The following is a 24385-nucleotide window of genomic DNA, read 5'->3' as shown; positions in this document are numbered from 1 at the left end:
ACGAGCAAAATGCAATGTCAAACGACAAAATAAATCGAAATGTTTATTCGTCGTATTATTGTTATTATTATTGTTGTTGTTCAAATTCGCCTGTTTGGTCGTTTGATTCTTACAAAGTTTATTGTCAATTGAATTGAAAGGGATTTTTTCAATAGGACGGCGAGATTTCCCATCTAAGTTAACTTGTTTCTCGGGTGACACGTCGTCTCGGGACACCACGGCGCCTGGATTTAATCCTTTTATCACACCTGTTTTGTATTCGTACTGTCACGAAGGAGCCTCTTTCCAAGGGTCCTCGAAGGGCAAAACGGCTTTGCCGGCCCTGTTGTGCCCGCCTTTAATCGATATTCAGATTTTGCACCCACGGAACTCTTATCTGAAATAATAATCCAATCGCTTGAAGTAGGTCAATGATTAACTCAGTTTTGTTATTTTAATATTTATGATGCGAGTTCCTCTAAACAGTGGGTTGTTTGTATTATGTAGAATTGTTCTAGGCTGTTGGGTTTTTAATAAAAACATGTTAATATAAATACTTAACAATAAATTTTCTTTATTACCTATTTTTTTAGATTGAGTTAGATAACATAACTAGATAATTATTCAGAAATCGTGAGATGCGGTCTGGTGTGATGTAGGTTTCAGAAAAACATTTTCTTTATCGTGCCTACGTTTCGATCTTTATTGAGATCATCTTCAGGGCTCAAAGTGTTTGTCTTCTGTGTATTTATGCAATTCTTGCGTGTCGTGAAGAGACGAGCACAATTCCACAGAAGACAAACACTTTGATCCCCGAAGATGATCTCAATAAAGATCGAAACGTTGGCACGATAAAAAAAATGTTTTTCTGAAACCTACATCACACCAGACCGCATCTCACGATTTCTGAATAATTATCGATTAACGGTCACTAACCACCACACATAACTTGGTAAGTTGATGAGATCATCATTGCACGAGTATTCTCGCTGATTTACGTTTTACTTAAACGAGTTCCTGCTTCACGCCATCTTCAGTGAAGAAGTTTAAACTCGTTTCATTCTCACCAAAATCGCAATTTAAAAAGTTTACAAGTTGATTTTGTTATAACCTGCCATTCTGACGCTTTCCCAGCCACTTATTTATCCAAAACCAATTCGTGAAGGCTTAACCCGTTTGCGTGAAACGTAATCGACCGAAAATAGACGGAAGTTTAATGATTTTCCGTTAAAATGATTTAAATGATTTAACTAAAAAACCAAGTACACAAAAGGTGAGTACTTATATTTAGACCTGGTAATAAAAAAACCTTATGGATATCATTTGGTGTACAAAAACAAAATGGCGGATTTATGAAGTAAAGCAAAAATTAAGCTATTGAAAAGGAGGTCAGAAAAGAATGTCCTAAGAAAAATAGAGAGTCCTAAAGAAAACAAACCAAGGAAATTAAGAGGCAATTAACTTGGTTCCAAAGAAACTTTACAAAATCTCTCTGTCATTTAAAGGACGTTAGGAGATGAGATAACAACCAAGATTAAGGCACATTGCAAGTAAATGATCTATGATAATGATGATAATGAAAGAAATGTGGAAAAAGAAGCTGGTACCTGCAGTTTGTCCTTTTATTATAGGATACTAAACCCGCAAGACCTGTAAGTGTTGCGGAAGTGTTGGTCTACCCATTACAGCTGACAAGTCATTTTCGATTATCATTCAATTAATTAAATGATAAATTCGTTGTTTATAATTAAGTAATCGAAATACTAGACTTTAAGGAATAACACTAAATCAGGTCAGGTGAACATAAACTGGACTTACTGTGTGCAACTTCTGGCAAAAAAATTGTACTTTTAAATATTAATTAAATATTATTTTCTCGATCAAATATTATTATTATTAATTTTGACAATTTTTTTATAAGCCCTTTCTCAAAGTATCTTCTTTTATATCATGTCCCAACCTACTGACCTATTATTATTCAGAAATCGTGAGATGCGGTCTGGTGTGATGTAGGTTTCAGAAAAACATTTTCTTTATCGTTTTGAACTTTATTGAGATCATCTTCAGGGCCTGGGATTTACAAACATTGTTTACATTTAACAAATACATTTAGGATGTGGAAAAGTGAATTTATACAATGCAAAATATATTTTTTATATTCAATCAAAGTATTTCTACTCACTCAAAGTTTTTGTCTTCTGTGTAATTGTGCCATTCTTGCGTGTCGTGTCGAGAGTGCCAGTGAGATTTTGCTGTTTTATGTTTATATACGTTGGATTTTTAAGGGGTGGGGAAGAAACTCGGTATAGAAAAGACATTTTTGTATAAGGCGTCCGCTTCTTTGAGGTGAAAAGAGCCGACGAAGGGAAACAATGTGTTGGTAATGGTTCGGCCAGATTATCCTTTCAGGATTATATAGAAAGGGATAAATAGGAAAAGGAAAGCTAAATTGTTGGACAATTAGACTATGTGAAAAATATTTTATGGTGGAATGTAATGATATACGTATGTTATCTGTATTGAATTTGATTAATGATATTGGCGTAGCTGCGACTGAGTTTACATGTATCTGTTCTGTAATTGAACGGATTATCTCGGTTGATATAAACCATTTCTAAGAAATTACGTTTATGTTTGTTTTGTTCTGTATGTAATATTTTTGGATTTTTGAAGTCGAAATTGTGTTGGTGTTCAAAATGGTGGGTAGCGATTTCTGTAGGATTTTGCTTGGGTTTTGGTTGACTCTCTTGTCCAGATATTGGGATGTAAGACAGATGTAAGTTGCCGGACAGTTTAAACAGTTGATCTTGTAGATTACGTCAGATTTATTTGTTATTGGTGTGAGATCTTTAATTTTGGAAAAAAGTGTTTCGATTGTTTTATAATTTTTGAAAGCTATTTTGAAGTTAGTAGAAATACTTTGATTCAATATAAAAAAATATATTTTGCATATAACATACATATATCATTACATTACATTCCACACATAAAATATTTTTCGCATAGTCTAATTGTCCAACATGTTAGCTTTCCTTTCCCTATTTATCCCTTTCTATATAATCCTGAAAGGATAATCTGGCCGAACCATTACCAACACATTGTTTCCCTTTGTCGGCTCTTTTCACCTCAAAGAAGCGGACGCCTTATACAAAAATGTCTTTTCTATAACGACTTCCTTCCCCAACCCTTCAAAATCCAACGTATATAAACATAAAACAGCAAAATCTCACTGGCACTCTCGACACGACACGCAAGAATGGCACAATTACACAGAAGACAAACCCTTTGAGTTAGTAGAACTACTTTGATTGAATATAAAAAATATATTTTGCATTGTATAAATTCACTTTTCCACATCCTAAATGTATTTGTTAAATGTAAACAATGTTTGTAAATCCCAGGCCCTGAAGATGATCTCAATAAAGATCGAAACGTTGGCACGATAAAGAAAATGTTTTTCTGAAACCTACATCACACCAGACCGCATCTTACGATTTCTGAATAATTAACGATTAACGGTCTTTAATCACCACACATTTCTACTGACATATTTCACCATTAGAGCCCATCTTGTCGACTTTTTCATGTCGTCCCATAATCATTACAAACTTATGCCAATATCATAAATAAGCTTTCATATAACCGGTCTCCAAGATTTCTTACACTTGACCTACATCGTACTTCCGTTCCACCTTAACGCTTCATCAGACCTCTGGGTCATATGCAGAGATAACTTTGACTGATAACCGAACGACCAAGTGACCTGTTTACGACCATACAAAAAAGTCTGAATCAAGCAACAACCAGAGACATGATACAACAGACATAACGCAGTACAATCTTTCACAAAACCTTGGACGACTGATAACCTTAAAGGCCATTTTGGCAGTGCTCAAGGCGTCAAGCACAAAATATTACAATAACCACTACTCCAAATGTTTTTCGAATATCGAGAATACTCACAGTCACTGACAATCTACAACTAACTCTGGCACCCAACGACACGTATTCTCAAATACAAGTCTCATCCTATTAGACGATGACTTCGTCACACTGACGAAACAACTATTCCCCACACATTGCAATTGTTGTCACTCCGATTGTCCCAAACCTACCATGTTCGGGACAAACTTATAATCCTTCCTACCTTTCACGCTACGACTTACATTTCTCACTTACTGCAACATGCCATGCAAAACCTTCCGAGAAACGAAAGTCCAAAAGTCCAATTCATCTAGGTAATACAACCATTTATAACGTTGTCCTTTGTCCTACCCACTTTCCTACCCTATGAAGCAGTATCGAGCAGGAACAATAGACATTATTCCTGACCACCTATTTGGCATCAAGTACCACAACCTGGGCGTAAACAGTTCTGCCCTGGAGTCACCTGGGTCCATACTGCTGATGCAATTTATTAAATCTCATTCTAAAATTGTACAATTTTGATCATTTTCTTCCTCGTTACGGACCGAAATTCAGACTCGACTATACATTCTATCATTGCTAAGTTTCCCAAAGTGCCTAGGTCCATGATGGTGAACATACAATACCTCACACTTATCTTCGCTGACGATATGACCTTTTTGCAAACCTCAATACTTTTGTAGATAGATAGATAGATATACTTTATTTACAAAATGAAAAAATTAAGAATAAAAAATAAAAAACACAGTGTTATTATGGCATGGTATTAAAACCGTCAGCCAGAGTTCGGAGTGCATTACTATCCCAAAAATATGCATAATTATATAATTATAAGAAAAGGAGAATTTAAAATATCAACTTCAGAGTTTACAATTATTTTCAGGATTTTCAAATTACAAGGTTGAATTGCGATAAACTTTGAAAATAATAAAAATGACACTTCAAAGAACAAAATTCCGACTTACAAAGTGTCCCCCACAGGCAAACAGAATTTGCATTTAAAAGCCCACAAACTAGAAATTATATGTATTAAGACAAACAGAACAAAATAAAAAACAAAAGACAAACAAAAAAGAAGCAAAATAAGACGAACAGAATATTAATTCCCTACATTTCATATCTGTAAAACCTGGCTTTCCAAGCAAAATCAACAAGACCCCGGCAATCGGAGCTGTTCAGAAGGGCTATGAGCTCTTCCCTCGTCAGAAAACCTTTACGCACATACAGATACCTCAATTCGTTAAGGACCGAGCATCTAGCGAGAAAATGAAATGCATCCTCACGATCACCTGAGTTGCATAGAGAGCACACTGCAGTGGCAGTACTCCCAACCCAAGGCCTGAAATTCAGGAACAACAACTCCCCTCGAATTTTAAACCACCAGCGGAAAACAGAGAACGGAACATCATTTGCTGGAGCAGACAAACCATCGCAAGGAGTTAGGGAATGATTCAACTCCTTGTAGAGCTGGAATCTGTTTGAGTCCACGGCACGAGAAATACAACTCTCTCGATGACGAGCCCCCATAATATGAAGAAGATTGGAAAACATTTCAGACCACGCTGCAAAATTATCCAAAGAGAACCGAGCCACATTATACCTCTCCGCAATAGAATTCCAGGATCTGAACCACGATATGTTACCCTTAATAACTTCAAGTGATGAAATTTTTGCCAGGCGAGAATCAGGAGACTAACTTTAAGGATAAACTTAAAATGTAACCTTAAAGAATAAACAAACAACAGTTCTATGCCAGTCTCAATATACAACATATAGGGCAGGGCAAACAACTTACGAACAAAAAAACGGTGAACTTGTTCTATCTCTTCATATTCGCGATAGCCCCAAACTTGACCAGCATAGCAACGAATTGCTCGACAAACGGCTGTGAAAATTTGATATTTACTTTTTGTTGGTACAAGGTCGTTTGAAATTAGACCAGACCAAACCTTATTTATAGCCAGTTTCGCTGCCAGGGCTTTCTTCTTTACATGTTTGACCATCGACAGTTTTGGGGTAAGCGTTACTCCCAGATAACAATACTCGCTCACCACTTCAATTCTCCTATTCCGCAGCACCCATCTCTCATTTTTCCCTAACGTTCCACCCGCACGAAAAACCACAATATTTTGTTGAAATTCTATTCCTAAATAACATTTCCTCACCTTTACTAACCTCACCACCTTATATATATAGTAGTTATGTCACTAATCTAAAGAGAACTACTGTTAATCATGAGTGTTTAACATTTACGCTTAACATTACGCTATTTATGTTGTTTCCTACCCTATCAGATTAATGCATATATCAACAAAGGTGTAGTTTACTAAATAAATAAAAAAATAAGATTAATACTACTAGAGTTACTCTGTGATATTAGAGCAACCACACGAACAGAAAACAGAAGATAAGAAAGCCTAAAATTGACTATAAAAGGAAACAGAATTAAAATTCCGTAAACCGAAACCCCCTTCTACAAAAGTTATTGCAATTCTAAAAACAAAGTTCTCGGGAAGCCCGGCGAGAGAGGGAAGAAAAGGTAAACACCTACCGAAAATCGCTCGATTGGGGCACACATGGAAGCAATTGGATAGGAAAGAGGGGAAATTGGAAAACTATTGGACATGCCCGTATCTTGGGCGGGTTTATAAAGACGAAGAAGAGATCGGAGAGTAGAGGATGAAAAGTAGAATGAAAAAACAAATGCTAAGAAAAATAAAAAAGACACGTGACGTTATAAGTTAAAGACAATAGAAACTATTTTTTTCTTGATACTATTTAATTTCACTAATTTCGTGTTCCGCTTGACCAATTAAATGGTTACATATAATTAAGGTTTTAGTTGAGATGAAAAAAAGTTGATGGCACGAGCGGGATTCGAACCCACGATCTTCGGCTAGATACGCCGATGCTCTACCACTTGAGCTATCGTGACCTCGACTAAATCTAACTTTTTTTCATCTCAACTAAAAACCTTAATTAATTGTAATGATTTAATTGGTCAAGTGTACCACGAAATTAGTGAATTTAAAGAATTAATATGAAGTACACTTCACTAAAGCTCTCCGTGGCCATTTCATTGGTCGCCGAGAATCCAATCCGATTACACGACATTTGAAAACTGGCAAAAAGGAGGGAAAACTCATTTGGTGGGGTTGAGATGGGGAGTTGATGTCCGAGTGGATCGAGGTCACGATAGCTCAAGTGGTAGAGCAGCGGCGTATCTAGCCGAAGATCGTGGGTTCGAATCCCGCTCGTGCCATTAACTTTTTTTCATCTCAACTAAAAACCTTAATTAATTGTAATACTATTTAATATTGAACACTAAAAAAGAACCTATAAATGTTAGTTCGTTTATTGATTGGTTTATCATTGCATCAACTTTCATCCTTGCGATAATATTAATATGCAGCTTGTAATGTATGATATTAATCAGCTTAGTTAAATATTCTTCGTGTAAATTGTACATGGGAGCGTTCAAATTACTTATTAAGAATGGCTAACTGGCTATTCTTCAGCATAGAGAATTAATATCAATACAGGTTTTGCCCTCAGAAATAGGAATGTTTTCGAGACAAATACTCGCTTGGAAGGTTCGAGTTTATGCTGAGAGCCATGGAATTGTGTGATTCATAGTCGTAACCATTAAGGCGAACTGTGTTACCGGCGGTCGGCTAATTCAGTGCCGTTATTTTGACCACCTGACCCATTGGAAGGTATAAATCACATGTTTGGACAATTAGCTTGTATATATCTGCGATTATATAATGAAGAGCATGGTGTTATTCATACCATACACCATTTGGCCTCGCGAGATCGTACATCTTTATGATATAAACGGGTTTCATAATTATACAATCTGAAAATCGTACTCGTGTCAAGGTGACATACACTGGGAATAAGTTATCTAAATGAGGTAATCGCCAAAAACTAACAAATCTTTTATGAAATGTTTTAAAGTTAAAATTCTGACTCGAATCTTATAAAGAATTCTAGAAATTATTCTGATTCTTCCTCATCCTCTCATACAAATAAATAACGTAACAAACGGTATACTTGGTAGAATGAGGGTGGCAGAGACAGAAAGTGATATCTCGGAGAATCGATCATTCGGCAGGATTGGTTTTTCATCCGAATCAATCATTGTGCTGGTAAAAAAAGCAATCCAGGTTTCATATGTCAAAAAAATTGTATTAACAGTTTAAAATCCACAAAGGAGGTATCTAACCCGAAAACAGACGAGCTGGGCTCTCTCACTCCATAAAAATCTAACATATCTAACATTCAATCCATTCGATTCGTCTTTTGCACCAAACAACTGCCTCATTCAAAATCTAACTTCTAACTCATCACTCGGCACTGACCAGTGACTAACTCTAAACTTTAACTGACTGTCAAGTATCAACTCAACTCCACTGAATTATTGACTTTCAAGGGACGACCCTTTTGGTAGCAACCACCTTTTACAAACTTCCTCAGAACTCCTAGGGTCTGCTACTACACATTTGCATTTCTTGAGATGTTCTTTAGATAGGATTCACGAGTGTACATGGAAGACTGGAAATGTATTTCTTTTTCTTTTACATATACTCATTCTAATTATTAAGTTCAGTTAATACCTTGACCTCCACACAACAATTAACTAGCACAACTAATTACCTATAAAAAACACTCTTTTCACGACATAAGAAAAAAATTATTGGATCCTGTGTTGATTTACCGAAAATAATACCTTAATCTCGTGATAACTCATTTTTAATACCATAATCTTCACACAACAATAAACTAGCACAACTAATTATCTATATTAAAAATAGTCTTTTCACCACTTAAAAAAATTGAATCCTCTGTTCATTTACCGAAAATAATACCTTAATCTTTACACAACTATAAATCTATATAAAAAAATGACTTTTCACGACTTAAAAAAAAATATTAAACCCTGTGTTGATTTACCCAAAATAATACCTTAATATCTTCATCCTCACACAACAATAAAGTAGCACAACTAATTATCTACACCAAAAATAGTCTTTTCACGACTTAAAAAAAACTGAACCCTCTATTCATTTACCGAAAATAATAACTTAATCTCTTAAAACCTTAAACTTCACACAACAATAAATCTATACAAAAAATAGACTTTTCACGTCTTAAAAAGATATTGAGCCCTCTGTTGATTTACCGAAAATAATAACTTAATCTCTTAAAACCTTAATCCTCACACAACAATAAAGCAGCACAACTAATTATCTAAACAAAAAATAGTCTTTTCCCGTCTTAAAAAAATATTGAACCCACTGTTGATTTACCGAAAATAATACCTTAATCTCTTAAAACCTTAATCCTCGCACAACAATAAAGCAGTAAAACTAAAACAAAAAATAGTCTTTTCCCGTCTTAAAAAAATATTGAACCCACTGTTGATTTACCGAAAATAATACCTTAATCTCTTAAAACCTTAATCCTCGCACAACAATAAAGCAGTAAAACTAATTATCTTAACAAAAAATAGTTTTTTCCCGTCTTAAAAAAATATTTTATCCTGTGTTGATTTAACGAAAATAATACCTCAATCTCTTAAAACCTTAAGCTTCACACAACAATAAAGCAGCACAACTAATTATCTACACAAAAAATAGTATTTTCACGACTTAAAAAAATATTGAACCCTGCGTTGATTTACCGAAAATAATACCTTAATCTCTTAATACTTTCATCCTCACACGACAATAAATTAGCACAACTAATTATCTAAACAAAAAATAATCTTTTCCCGTCTTAAAAAAATATTGAAACCACTGTTGATTTACCGAAAATAATACCTTAATCTCTTAATATCTTCATCCTCACACGATAATAAAGCAGCACAACTAATTATCTAAACAAAAAATAGTCTTTTCCCGTCTTAAAAAATATTGAACCCACTGTTGATTTACCGAAAATAATACCTTAATCTCTTAAAACCTTAATCCTCACACAACAATAAAGCAGCACAACTCATTATCTACACAAAAAATAGTCTTTTCACGACTTAAAAAAATATTGAACCCTGCGTTGATTTATCGAAAATAATACCTTAATCTCTTAATACTTTCATCCTCACACGACAATAAATTAGCACAAGTAATTATCTAAGCAAAAAATAGTCTTTTCCCGTCTTAAAAAAATATTGAACCCTCTGTTGATTTACCGAAAATAATACCTTAATCTCTTAAAACCTTAAACTTCGCACAACAATAAATCTATTCAAAAAATAGTCCTTTCACGACTTAAAAAATATTTAATCCTGTGTTGATTTACCAAAAATAATACCTTAATCTCTTAATACTATAATCTTCACAAAACAATAATAAAGTGGCACAACTAATTATCTATACAAAAAATAGTTTTTTCACGACATAAAAAAAATAAATATTGAACGAAGATATGATGTTTGTTGATCGACCTGCAGATAATCTATACAGGGTTCAAATCTTCATAGAGGTCATTAGACAGGTGAAAAAAAGGAAGAATAATTACTGGGTTCACCAAGCTTTTGGCACCTGATAGTGCTAACATCTGGGCCTATTTTATTAAAGGTTAAAATAAATACACAATAACAAACAATTATTAATAAAATGTAATACACTTTCCCCAAGAATGAAGAAAATAATACTTTTGGGCTTTTTCTCCTTTCTTCTTGTGAAGAATAAGGGTTTTCATAGGGATGATATTTAAATCGTTTTACTACAATGTTCGGTGAATTTGAATGAAAAGAGTGAAAAAAAAATTCCTCTTCAAGGATGTCACCTTCGTAACGTATGGTATGCTACGCTCTGTGATTTGATTATCTACTACTAGAAACATCCTCGGGTAGGTGCTATTTTTATAGTCTCATGGACAATTTCAGCAACACCTTACGTAATCAAATAATAACATAAATAAAAAGAAGAAATCGTATTAGATTGTAAACAAGAAAATTTGATTTGGTGCTTTGCTCAAGCAAAACAATGATTTAGAGATTTGTTAAGCTTAAATATTTCTAGACACAATAGGTTTGATAGCAGAAATGAAGTTTTAATTTTATTAAAACGTTTGTTAGTAAGGAAAGTGTTTTTCTTTCTTTATTTTTTACTAAAACTTCAATAACAGCGTATCGCGTAAATTGCATGGATTAACGATTTAAAACGCAATATATCAAAATATCTGGAGTATAAGTTTACCCATTATCTCTGACGCCGTTCGTTAATTTACTAGAGAGAGAATTTATTAAATTTGACTGGGAAGCCAAAGGCATAATTGTTCTTGGGGGAGGCGGTTTTCACGTTTGAAAATCTCTTCCGAAAAGGACCTATTTAAAAACTGGAAAAAATCCAACAATTAATAATAAGTAAACAATAATGATAACAAATGAGCATAGCTTGTCGACTTGGCCGGTGATGCCGGCAGCCTGGAGCAAAACTAACAACAGTGACTAATTGACGTCCTTCGGCTGTTCTAATTACGACTAATAGTTACCGTCGTCCTTGTAATTCGACGAAAAGGCCAGTTCAACAAATACGTCAGAGACCCAACGTTGCTATCACACCTCTTTTGATACCAGAAGATTAATTAACTCGTTTGTTCTAGATTTATTGATTAAAAAATGGAAAATCCAGCGATCTTTCTGTTAGAGCTCTTTCTCCTTTCCTTGCCTTAAACAAAATTAATGACCAAGAGTCTATATTACCACACGTATCACTGAGGCAATAAATCGAGCATGTGTGCAAAATAGAGTTCTTAGGACAAACGTTATCGATCCTTTTAACTCGACAATGTATCCCTCATGATACAGCACACAATTATTTCCGAAAGAAACTTTATAACCTGATTAGGATCATTTTCCCAGTTATCGACTATTGATTTGCTTTCTGTATTTATTGTTATTTCAGTTTTAATGATTATTTTGTATCGTTCATTTAAATCTAGACACAACTTTTTTATACTAAATTCACTATTTCGTGGTCCGCTTGACCAATTAATATATTATAATTAATTAAGGTTTTCAGTTGAGATAAAAAAGTCAATGGCACGAACGGGATTCGAACCCACGATCTTCGGCTAGTTACGCCGCTGCTCTTGAAAAATGGCAAAAGGAGGGAAAACTCATAAGGTAGTGGGTTCGAATCCCTCTCGTGCTATTAACTTTTTTTCATCTCGACTAAAAACCTTAATTAATTGTAAAGTACACATAATACTACAACTGCATATTACAAGTCCGAAATTGACATTTTTGGCTTTTTTATTAAAATATGCCCCGAAAAAATTAAAGTTTATGAAATTAAAATAAACTGATGTCATGTTTGTTTAGGTAATGATTCATTAAATAATTTAAAAATGCATCGTCCTACCTTACTTTCTTTGAATACAGATAATTATATGAATTTAAACTTAATTACTATTAACTTGTTATGTGTTATGTTTATTATTTTTTGTTTTGCTTTTTTACAATCATATTTAATCATTTGTATGGCACATATTTATAAATTAGAAGAAAAAAGAAAAAAATGTATTGTCCCTGTGAAGAGATATTTACTATTGGGCGTCAAAACTGGGCACCGGGTATACTAAACCGGCATATCTTGTAAGCGTTGCAGAACTGTTGGTCCTATGCGCCTCTTAGGGCACATTTAGGAAACAAAATTAATCAATCACCTACCTACTAAATCAGTTGTTAACTTTAAAAATATTTTTTTTAAACCAAAAGATAAAAAGATAAAACAAGTCAAGCCGCGAGGTTATAAACTAGAATTACTATGTGGAAATTGTTCGGAGTGATTCGAATATTACTTTGGTTCCATTTGCAATGTTTCCAGGTTACGATCACTGTTTGACATTTATTGTCATTTTATTAAAATTCGAATTGGATGATCAATAAATTGCCTGCTTTTCCTTTTCAGTGGTCTGAACACCTTTGCACTGTATAGTTATTTTCACATTTTACCGTTATGGATCCTAACTATTCAGGTGATGAAAGAGTCGATGGTTAATTTTGGCTAAGTGCAGAGGAATTTATCGTACTGATGCCGGTCTTGTTGGGAACACTACTGTCATGGAATAAGCTTGTTACTTTATATAATGTGATTAAGCGATAAAGTAGATTGTATTGTTCAAGATATCACATGGCTTTATCTCCGTTTCCTTCTTTTTAAAAACGTTCTTAATCAGAAGTGGCTATATCATCAGTCGGTTCGAGCCTTAAGGTGATGCTAGGTCCGTCCTTAAAAGAAACAAAACAGCCGGAACAAATTGTTGGCTGTATCTAAATTCACATGGAAAATTCAACAACTCTCAAGAAACTTGGGAACGATTCAATTTAGAAAATTGTGATCTTATTATCTTACTTTATTTTTATTTCAGTACAGATCAGCACTGTCGGAAAACAAAGACTTCTCGGCAATTTGTATGATGCCCTCCAACCATGACCATTTTCTTTGTAAGTTAACTTCATATCACACAAATGTCTATTGAAAACTACTTCTCGCAATGTTTTATTTTAATTAGTATAATTTTTAATTGTTATGAAACTATTTGGATTCTTCTTTTAATCGTTTTATTGAATTCTCTATCCATTTTATTTTTTTACACCTCATTTGGAACTATAAAACTTCCCAATAGGAACTTCCGACTAAAGTTGGTAAAGCTAAAGTAGAAATTTTGTCTGGGCACCATAGACAATGGTAAGACTGAGATTTGTGGGACTTGAAGTTAACCATAACCGACATATTCTACAATTTGCCAGGACTGATATTATCACGATCAAGATTCAAAACTGCGAAAACTAGAGAAAACGATTTCCATTCAATAATAAATTAACAACAAATTTAGGAAGAAATTCTTCAACACTTCACAAAAATAAAGACAAAACTAATTTACAATTTTACTTTAATCATTGTTGACGGTTTTTTACTTATCTTGGTTAGACGGTCAGACTTATTTTTAGCGTTTTTCCATCTTCAATGGTGTGTTTGAAATGTTGAACGAAAGTGTAAAGTCCTTGGGCAGAGCAATTACCCAGAGAAAGACTTGTTCAGTGAAAACTCCGTCTACTGATTTTTAGGAAATAATGAATAATAATGTAAAAACACTGGCGGGACAAGTACACGAGTTCCAGTAAGGAATCGCTCTTTAAAAACTGGTATCGGAACAATGGAATTTCACGCTTGGAATAGTTCTTAAACAAAAATAACTTCCTAACTGAAAATCAATTTGGCTTTATCTTTATGCAAATGATGTTGTGCTTATGACCGACATCCCAGCCCTTCAGTTAAAATAAAACAATAAAAACACACTAGAAAAATATTGCGAAAAATGGCATCTCTCTACCTAAAAAAGTCTATGATCTTCAGATAGAGTAGTAGGCAGAATTCGACTGAAAAATTGTTTTATAGTTGTTCTGAGTAGGTATTGCAAAAACATAGAATTATTTTGGAGAAACCTCGTTTATCCTTCACCTTTATCCTTTATCGCCTCAACCGAAAAGTTTCGATAGTATCTGGTCAATTCTTTTACAAAACAACGTGCCTTCATAATCAAAATACCATGTTTGTAATAGCGTGTTGTGTTGCATAATTTGATGTGGATATCTATTCTGTTACTATATATAATCGCTATGAAAAAAATATTTTCTCTACCTAATGTATTCGTATGGTTATTATTGAAACCTCCGTTGAATCAATTTCTTGTTTACATTACGCCTGCATTTTATACTTTATTTGAGGGTTTCACTTTCCGGTTATCGATTGACAAATCCTGTAGAGGTAAGGCGTAGGGGTCTGGTTTTATTCTTAGGCTATGCTTTCTTAGCATTAATCTTATGAGCTCTCAGCTTCAATGTTCTGTCCTTCTGTGTTCCACTTGCCTTGCTGGCCCTTGTTTCTTTTCTGTCAGATGTCATCGATAATCGGTCTTTCTAGCTGAGAGGGCGACTTTTGCCTCTTCGATAAATGTTTCATTTTCAACGAGCCGTGCCATTTTAAACGTTTTGGTTAGCTTCCCCTGTTGGTTATGTACAGCCCCGAAGATCCTCCGAGGTACCGCTGGGCATATCCACATGATAATGAGAGGAACCATGTGGCAGCGATATTCCACCTCTTTTCTGTCATACTCATGTCAACAGCCCTGTTTAAAATGAACTGGTTCAAAATTTGGGGCAGCAGCACGCATACACTCAGCCTGTACCAATTCATGCGCCTTGGCTATTTTGAGACTTTACGCAGATCGTTCCTGTCTATCTGCAGTACCATACAGGAAATGAAGTTTTTGACTGTGTTACACCTGAAGTTTTAAATCTCATGAGGGTTTTAATAATGCTTTAATAATCCTCTGCATTCTTTGTATATTTCACTCCATGGTCGGTTTCGCACTAAATGTGATTGGCCCATCAAAAATGTCTCTCCGTTTTATAAGAAGAAATGCTTTGCCTTCTATTTGGTCAGTTTTGACTGTTGTGACAATAGTGGGAGTATGTTATTTAGTTACAAGATCTTTAGATTATTCAATGAGAACCAATGCACCCGACAAATATTGGGATGGTAACATATGAGAATGGTTGCTGCACTGTTACAGTAGCAGGTGCCATCTCGCTGTTGGCCGCAGCGTGCAATCTCTTATAAGATCCGCCACCTCCGCCTGAAGGACCATCGAGACAGAGGCTTGTCGATGACTTTGAAGGTCTAGAGACTTTCTCTGTCGGAATGAGGAACCTCCCTCCGCCCCCACCTTACTAAAATTTATGATTGATACCATTGAGTATTAAAATGTAACTTGTTTATTAGCATTTTTGTTTATTATAAGCTACAGGTTTGTTATGGAATTGTACTTTAAAGGTTTTTGTTACTTCAACATGCATTTAATTTGAAAAATTTAGTAATCTTATGAGTTTGATCTTTGCATAGAGATTATACCCCAGTGAAAGACTCAGGTTTACTCATCTTTACAGAATATATGAATTCGGAGCCTGTAAAGCGGCCACTCAGTCTGAACACTTTTAGAGACAAATATTGAATTTATTGTTTTCGGCTGCAGTGATTGACCCTGAATCTTTGCCAATTAAGATGGTTGTTCCAACTCAAAGGAGAATTGCTATTTCTCAATTATTTGCTCTGGTTGAGGAAGGACCCGAGGAAAGATGTTCTATGTGCAATTTAAATGCCTGCGAGGACCATCGACTCTTTCATCACCTGAATAGTTAGGAGCCATAACGGTAAAATGTGAAAAAAAACTGTACAGTGCAACGGTGTTCAGACAACTGAAAAGGAAATGCAGGCAATTTATTGATCATCCAATTCGAATTTTAATAAAATGAAAATAAATGTAAACAATGATACGTAAGCTGGAAACATTGCTAGGATTAAAATGGAACCAAAGTAATATACGAATCACTCCGAACAATTTCCACACATTAATTCTAGTTTATAACCTCGCGGCTTGACTTGTTATTAATACTTAACTTTAATTTTATCTTTTTATTTAAAAAAAATATTTTTAAAATTAACAACTGATTTAGTAGGTAGGTGATTGATTAATTTTGTTTGTCATAAATGTGCCCTAAGAGGCGTATAAGACCAACAGTTCTGCAATGCTTACAAGAAATGCGGGTTTAGTATACCCGGTGCCCCGTTTTGACGCCCAATAGTAAATATCTCACAGGGACAATACATTTTTTTCTTTTCTCTTCTAATTTATAAATATTGACATAAAAATATTTTAGTTTTTATTCTTGGGCTATTCTTTCTCAGCATTAATCTTATGAGTTTGATCTTTGCATAGAGAATATACCCCAGTTGAAGACTCAGGTTTACCATCTTTACAGAATATAGGACAACATAGAATTCGGAGCCTGTAAAGAGGCCACTCAGTCTGAACACTTTCTTCAATATAAAACACTTTTAGAGTCAAATATTGAATTTATTGTTTTTGGCTGCAGTGATTCTGGCTTGAATCTTTGCCAATTGAGTTGGTCGTTCTAGCTCAAAGGAGAATTGCTATTTCTCAATTATTTGCTCTGGTTGAGGAAGGACCCGAGGAAAGATGTTCTATGTGCAATTTAAATGCCAGGGAAGACCTTCGTCATTTCCTTTGTGATGCCCATTGCTGGCCGAATCGCTCCCTCTCCGTGAGATGTTGCTTACGCGCTGGTCCAGCAACGGCGCTGCAAACGATTAATTGCTTTTACGAGAAAGGCCTGGGAATACAGGTACAGCTAATTAAGAGAGTTTAACTATTAATGTTGTAACTCTCTGAATAAATTAGTGTATAAGCTTTTTTTTAAATTTCTTATTTCAAGATAACTATGTATTAAAATGTGTAAAAGAAAATAGTACGAATTTTATTATATTTTGTTTGTTTTTATGTATTTTATTTTTAATATAAATTGCAATTCTGTTTAATATATCCATTGTAAAATAAATTATATTGTGGTGTAGTTAAAGGAATGATTTTAATTATGTAATTTTTTATACAAATAATATTTTAATATTTTTGCTTATTTCTCTACAATTCTGTCACTTATACTGTAGGTTGTTGCACAATATACTGCAATTAAAGGGTAGGAAATATACTGTATTTTCCAAAATAGGCTTTAATTTTGTCAGCGCGTTTCGGTCTAATAAAGACCATTTTCAATGATTTTTTTTAATAAAGTAGTTTAACGGTTTGTTACATATAAGTTTATAAGTTAAATCTCGACGACTATGGCGAATAGTCTCTCAAGGATATATTAAGAATTTCATTCAAAACAGGCCATTCTAGACAGACTAATCGCCACGTCAATAGTTATCGACATCCACTTTCAAACTTATATGTAACAAACCGTCAAACTATTTTATTTTTAAAAAGTCAATGAAGATACAGACCCATCGAATATGAAAATAAACCCCAATTGTGGAAAAGAATTTATTTTCTATCCAACATTTTAGTATGGAGTTCCACAAAATTAGGATAGACACTATTAAAAAATTAATATACTGCAGCATGGAATTTTCTTTATCAACAGACGTTTCGACATCATGACATGAGACTCATATCATGATGCTGAAAATTTTCTGTCAATAAATAACATTCCATGATGCGTTATCTTGTTCGACAGTATAATTAACAGAATTTAAAACCCATACGCCATTTTGCTATGCTTGAAATTTATTGTAACTATTTTGCAACCCATTACTTTTGTCAATAAATTTTTGTCTTCTTCTATTCGAACATTGGACGCCATAACACAAATTAGTAAATCTATACGCAAGACAATCTGCAGAATGAGGGTCAATCATGGCCTTTTTAATGTTTACATAAAAATTAATAATATTAAGGATTCGCATGTGAAAAATGTTCGGAGAGGGAAAATTTAGAACCTGTAGTTATGATTGGGGTTTTTGGAGGGGCTTTTAATCAGTGTACACTATTCTTGAACAAATCAACATTTATGTTTTCTAAATTCACTAGTTTCGTGGTCCGCTTGACCAATTAATATATTACAATTAATTAAGATTTTTAGTTGAGATAAAAAAGTCAATGGCACGAGCGGGATTCGAACCCACGATCTTCGGCTTGATACGCCGCTGCTCTACCACTTGACCTATCGTGACCTCGATCCACTCGGACACTAACTTCCCATCTCAACCCCACCTTTTGAATTTTCCCTCCTTTTTGCCAAAATTCAAAAGGTAGGTTGAGATGGGAAGTAAGTGTCCGAGTGGATGGGGTCACGATAGCTCAAGTGGTAGAGCAGCGGCGTATCTAGCCGAAGATCGTGGGTTCGAATCCCACTCGTGCCATTGACTTTTTTATCTCAACTAAAAACCTTAATTAATTGTAATTTATGTTTACATTGTGCATGTACTGAGGCAGATTAAACCGCATTGCCTCTTTGTTGACCAAAAACCAGCGCAAAAAAATTTCACGGGTTGAATGTAATTTTATCACCTGTGATTTTCTTTACAATTTAAAAACGTATAAAAGAAGAAGATGCACAAAACAACTCAGTAAAAAACCTCCTATAATAAGCAAAATAAAATTATTAAAAGCAGCTATCTGCCTGAAGATCAAGTTCTGAGGGGGTTCTGAGGCATGACAACGGCTATAAAGAAAAACCTCATTGCGTATTTAAAAATCAGTAAATGCGGATGGACACATGTAATCAACCACACGTTATATTCCCCACTCTTATTATGTATGAATGTGTCTATTAGCGCGAATGATGAAGCATGCGTTGGTGAGGCTGTGACGGAATATTGGGTACAGCCCACCGAATTAGGTAATTTAATATCTATAGTGATGTGAGGAAAGGGTCGACGGCATTCGTTGAACCCGTCCAGTGTGAATGTATTTATTAACACGAATGGTTAAGTATGGTCTGCCGAGGAAAATCTAGTACTCCGAGATTTGTCAAAAACTTAGGTTAGCTAGGTTAAGGAATAAGTGGATTTTGATAGGGAGGCGAAATACTGGGCAATAAAAATGCACGATGTCTTGCCAATTTTAATTGTAAATACGGTCTTCAGAATGAACGTATTTACTGGCGTGAATGAGTGGTTGGTGAGGTGACTCTCACCTAGCCTACACCCAGTTAGTTTTAGCGGTGGGTACGCTGGGTCATTTGTACTCTGAGACTTACTAAATATAGGTTCGATTAAAATCTTATATGATTGTGTGTTCTAGGAATATTGCGTGTGGAAGGTAAATAAACATGATAAGAGCGAAATACTAATAAACATATGGATCGTCTAACAATCAAAGGTATATGGCAGAAAAGTGATGAAAAATGCAGAAAAGTATACATATTTTCGTGATTTCTAAAGTAACGTGAGAAGAACAAATGTGCGAGGAGCTGGCAATGACCATAGTGGTTAGCCGGCAAAAAATCTAAATCATAGGTCCTTCCAAATAAATCTTACAATATTCTAGAATTGTATTCTTTTTACAAAAAATTACCAGTAGGCTCATAGATCCCAGATCTTATCTGTCCGGCCATCGAGGTTGGGCTCCTTGAGCTATGAACAGCTAGCTATCCTATGCTCCTAAAGCAACCAGTTCCTAAACCCAACGCCATTCACACGTTCGCTCATCTTTAAGTACATTTTTCTTATTTAAATATTATTCACTCTCAGGTAGTAGAGTATTCGATATTCCTTCGTCAAACTATTACATAAATAATCTAATTGAGGGTTGATAGAGAAGTTAAATTCCGCCATCGACCATCTCACACTACACAATCAAGCCAATAAATACATTCATTCTCAACACAAACACGCAGCAATATCAGCACATAAAATAAAACAACCCTGTTTCATCCAAGGATCGGATCAACGTCTCAATACTCACTGCCGTGCTCAAGAAACATTTTCACATCTGGCGGCATAACTACGAGCTCTCCAGAAACAACCAAGTAATTGCACCGTTCAATTAAATGGGACATACATGTACACATACGCCGGGCTTTGACCTAAAAGAAAGTGTCCCTATGTCAACCTTCCCTGGCCTATCCTTAACCGAGTGAGGATGACCTTTCTACCAGTCACATCTTACAAGGGCCACAAAATCGTGAGTGCCTTGACACGTGAGACCTTCTTTACCCATACAGCCAACCGAAACTGCCACAATCTTTTAACCATGGTATTTATTATATTTTTAGCTCTGGAATTAGTAAGATCAAATAATCTAATAATCTAATAATTAGAGTATTGTTGCTAGAATCACTTATTAGTTTTCTCTTTTTGTCCGTCATTTTCGATACGATTCGAGAATGACCAGGTAAAGGCGAACGTTTAAGACAAACAGAAAGATTTGAATATTCATCAGTAAACCTTATTAAACAGAACACTTGATCCACAATTCTAATGTATTCCGAAACCTTCTCACTAGGTGAGTTTGACCACGAGGAGAAAATGTATTCATTGAAATTTTATTACACTTTATTAGTAAAGTAGGGAAGATGGTACAGAAAGCCTTCATTGTGTCCTATCTAAAATTTGATCTCGAAAAAGTCTAATAATTTATCAGACAACAAAACCTAAAAGCCTTCAATTTCCCCAACATTGAAAGGGTTCAAGAATCAGTTTGCGTTAAAAGTTTAAAAATCAATCAAATCTTCTCTTTCCCCCCGACGTGTAATCACAGGATTGAAAGGGAATTGTTGCCCGGCCGGAGGAGCCGAAGGTTGCTAGGTGACATTAGGGTGGGCCATTACAAGAGGCCTAATGAGGGTTGCACAATGAGGTGTCCGACTTACTTTTAGGTCACTTAGCCGTCGAGATGAGTCATCGCCGAGACAAGGAGAAGATATTGATTAGCTATTGTCCGCATTATTACCCCTGTAATTCTCCCGAATCCTATTGGAGAGCTGATCGCAATATTCATAAACCTGGTATTTAGTCTATTGTCCTCGATTTTCGAGGCATGCGACTAAACTTAAAATAAATTAAATGCAGTGGGTATTTCCTATTCATTATATTACTGTGGTATTTTGAGAGAGAGCAAGACACAATAGACCGTACAAAATAGAAGATGAAAGAAATTCTTCTTTTTGAAAATACCACCTTCGTTCGTGAAAATTTGCGTAAACTTTGTTTTCATTACCTTAATCCTTTTGGTCTACCCTTTTTGTTCTACTCAGTTCACTTGTTTATTCTTTCGTCTCTGAACAGTTTTACTTCCGTTTTTTGCTGTTTACCAGCTAGCTTCCAGACGATTTTCCTTCTGCAATCCCGCACCTACTCAGTATATTATGACCCAAATTTATATCGATTTCCTCTAGCCAATTTTCATCTACTTAATTTTATTTTATGCCAACAGCATATTGCTACATCCTCTATCCTTTTCCCAATTTTGTTCTTTTATCTCGCATGTTGCCCGCAAGACGAGAGCACGAATAAAATTAACCTAGTGCAGCGTCTAGAGCCCACAGTCTGAATATTTTCCATAACAACTGGTTACGATCGAGCCCTACAGTTCGGGGTTCAGTTAAATTTAAGACTTTTTTAGAGTGGATTTTTGGCCATAACTCTCCGTCACGTTGCTTAGAAGAATAGGGCAAAGTGTGACTTTTTGTGTGATAAAAAGTTCCGTCTCTAATGTGTACATCCTTGACGACTCCTTTCCTCATTTGGTCACTCTCTCAATATAAAATTAACTCAAGGTTCCAAGACGACCGGGGGTAAAGAGACGCTGTAGTAACATTGCTTCCCGAAAACTCGGTCGTCCTAAAAAGGACAACGGGGATCTTTAACATCCGCACGTAGTCTATTCGGCCTTATCAGACGTTTTGATTCTCAAGATGAGAGCCACCTCCACATACGACAGAATGGTGTTACTGCCGCAGCATTGGTGTAGAGGCGGCTCAGCCCCGAAGACCCAAGACAACCTCGCTCCCCGCTTGCCCATTCCGCGTAGTAGGGTCTGCATTAAGCATCAGACCGTATGTTGCGGGCATAGGGCTACCTAAACTGAAATACCTCAGCCTGGTCTCCCGCGCACTCCCTAGATAGAGAAGGCTACTCTGCCTCCCAGAGTATTGGGGCATCTCTAGCGTCGAAACTACCGGATCCGGTCCGGCCGCGGTTTTGTTTAAAGTGGAATTGCTAACCACCCTCTAGAGGAGTACCGCCTATGGTACAAGCCTCCAATCGAGCTCAGCCTACACCTACGTGCAAAGCATGCTCGAGTAGGAGCAACCGATTCACTACCCGTTCCCATCCACCACTACTCACGTATTCGAGGGACTTTTCAGCATAAACCTCAACGCTTATTCGCTGCCGTCTGATCCGCCGTATCCCGTGAGGCCGGGTGTATAACGATGGTTATACGCAAGTTTCGTGCGAAGGTCACAGATAGAAAACAGCCTCTTCTCTAAGTTCCCGCCAGAGGCGTCACCATAAACCACCACGAATCCATTCCCAGTGCAACAGGGGCTGAATTTTGGAACATTTCTGTTACCCCGTAGTACAGATGGTTATGCACTGTAGTAATCCATCACTGTAGTAACATTGGGTTCCCGATTACTCATCGTCAACAAGACAAGAGGGATCTTTAACGTCCGTACCTAGTCTATACGGCCTTATCGGACGTTTTGATTCTCAAGATGAGAGCTGACGCACTTCTGCATACGACGGAAAAGTGTTACCGCCGCAGCATTGGTGTAGTGGTGTCCCGGCCCCTAAGGGTCAGTAGCCACGCTCTCCGCTTGTCCACTCCGAATGGTCGGGCCCGCATTGTGCGTCGGGTCGTACGCCGCACGCGAGGGGCTAACGGGCCGAAATACTTCAGCCCGTCCCCCCCCTCGCGTACTCCCTAGATAGAGAAGGCAACTCTATCTCTCTGAGTGTAGAGGCTTCTCCAGCGTAGAAACTTCCGGGAACGCCCCAACAACGGTTTCGGATTATAGTGGGATTGCTACCCATCCCCTAGATGAGCACTGTCTACGTTAAAAGGTCTCTTATCGAGCTCAGCCTACACCTGCTGCACGCAATCGAGGGACGCCCTAGGTCTAGCCTAGGTCGTCCGATCCTTCGCTTCCCTAACCATCCCTAAACTGTAGTAACAGTAGATGTAGATGTTATAGTTCGGGTGTAATATACTGCACCCTTTAAGAGCTTATGTATCCCCCTTTCTCTGCCTAAAGCACACCGCTGAATCCTATTTCATCAAGGTAGATGACTTAGTAGGCCCGGTTTCGATGGTTGAATCTATGATCACACTGTACATCCCGAAGCACTTTCTCCTGCGGGCAAGTGTATCACCGCTGTTTGTTAGTAGGTGTGTAGGTGTCTCCTCTGCCTCTTTGCAGAATCTACACGTGCCGTCTTGGATTATTACAATCTTCTTTAAGTGTCCATTTAGCTTGCAGTGTCCTGTTAAGAATCCTATTGGGATTCGCAGTTTATGCCTGCCTCATTAGACACATTCTGTCATTTCTTTTCCTCCGAAATTTGTTAGGAGATTCTTTTGTCCTTCTGTCTGAGATACTCGTTGATAGTGTGGGTTTCTATGCCACAGAAGAGTTCAAGTCCCATCAGCGGTGTAGCATTTCCTTTCCTTACAAGGGTGTCCGCTTTCTCGATGCCTTTTACTCCCATGTGTCCTGGGACCTAGCAGAGGCTGACTTTGTTCTGCGTAACTAATTTGGTTTTGCAGTTCAACACCATCTTTCAACTAATCATATTTGAGCTTAGTGCTTTGATGGCTGCTTAGCTATCTGACATGATAGCTATGTTCTTTATCGTGCCAACGTTTCGATCTTTATTGGGATCACCTTCAGGACCTGGGAATTACAAACATTGTTTACATATAACAATTAGATTTTGGATGTGGAAAACTTTATTTATACAATGCAAAATATATTTTTTTATATATTCAATCAAAGTATTTCTACTCACTCGAAGTGTTTGTCTTCTGTGTAATTGTGCCATTCTTGCGTGTCGTGTCGAGAGTGCCAGTGAGATTTTGCTATTTTGTGTTTATATAC

The 24385-nt window shown here is 36.2% G+C and overlaps 1 protein-coding gene and 1 pseudogene across 1 annotated transcript in view; one reads left to right on the top strand and one right to left on the bottom strand.

Moving 5' to 3' along the window:
* The window catches only part of LOC106668278 (locomotion-related protein Hikaru genki), a 614924-nt gene that overhangs the window by 302287 nt on the left and 288252 nt on the right, over positions 1-24385 (bottom strand). The gene's annotated exons all lie outside the window — the stretch shown is intronic.
* Positions 14755-15736, top strand: LOC112126153 (annotated as a pseudogene).

Source organism: Cimex lectularius, unplaced genomic scaffold (assembly GCF_000648675.2).
Source record: "Cimex lectularius strain Harlan isolate CLEC.00 unplaced genomic scaffold, Clec_2.1 scaffold71, whole genome shotgun sequence".
Lineage (NCBI taxonomy): Eukaryota > Metazoa > Arthropoda > Insecta > Hemiptera > Cimicidae > Cimex > Cimex lectularius.
The sequence above is the reverse complement of the archived record's forward strand: the minus strand, read 5'-3'. Positions and strand labels throughout refer to the sequence as shown.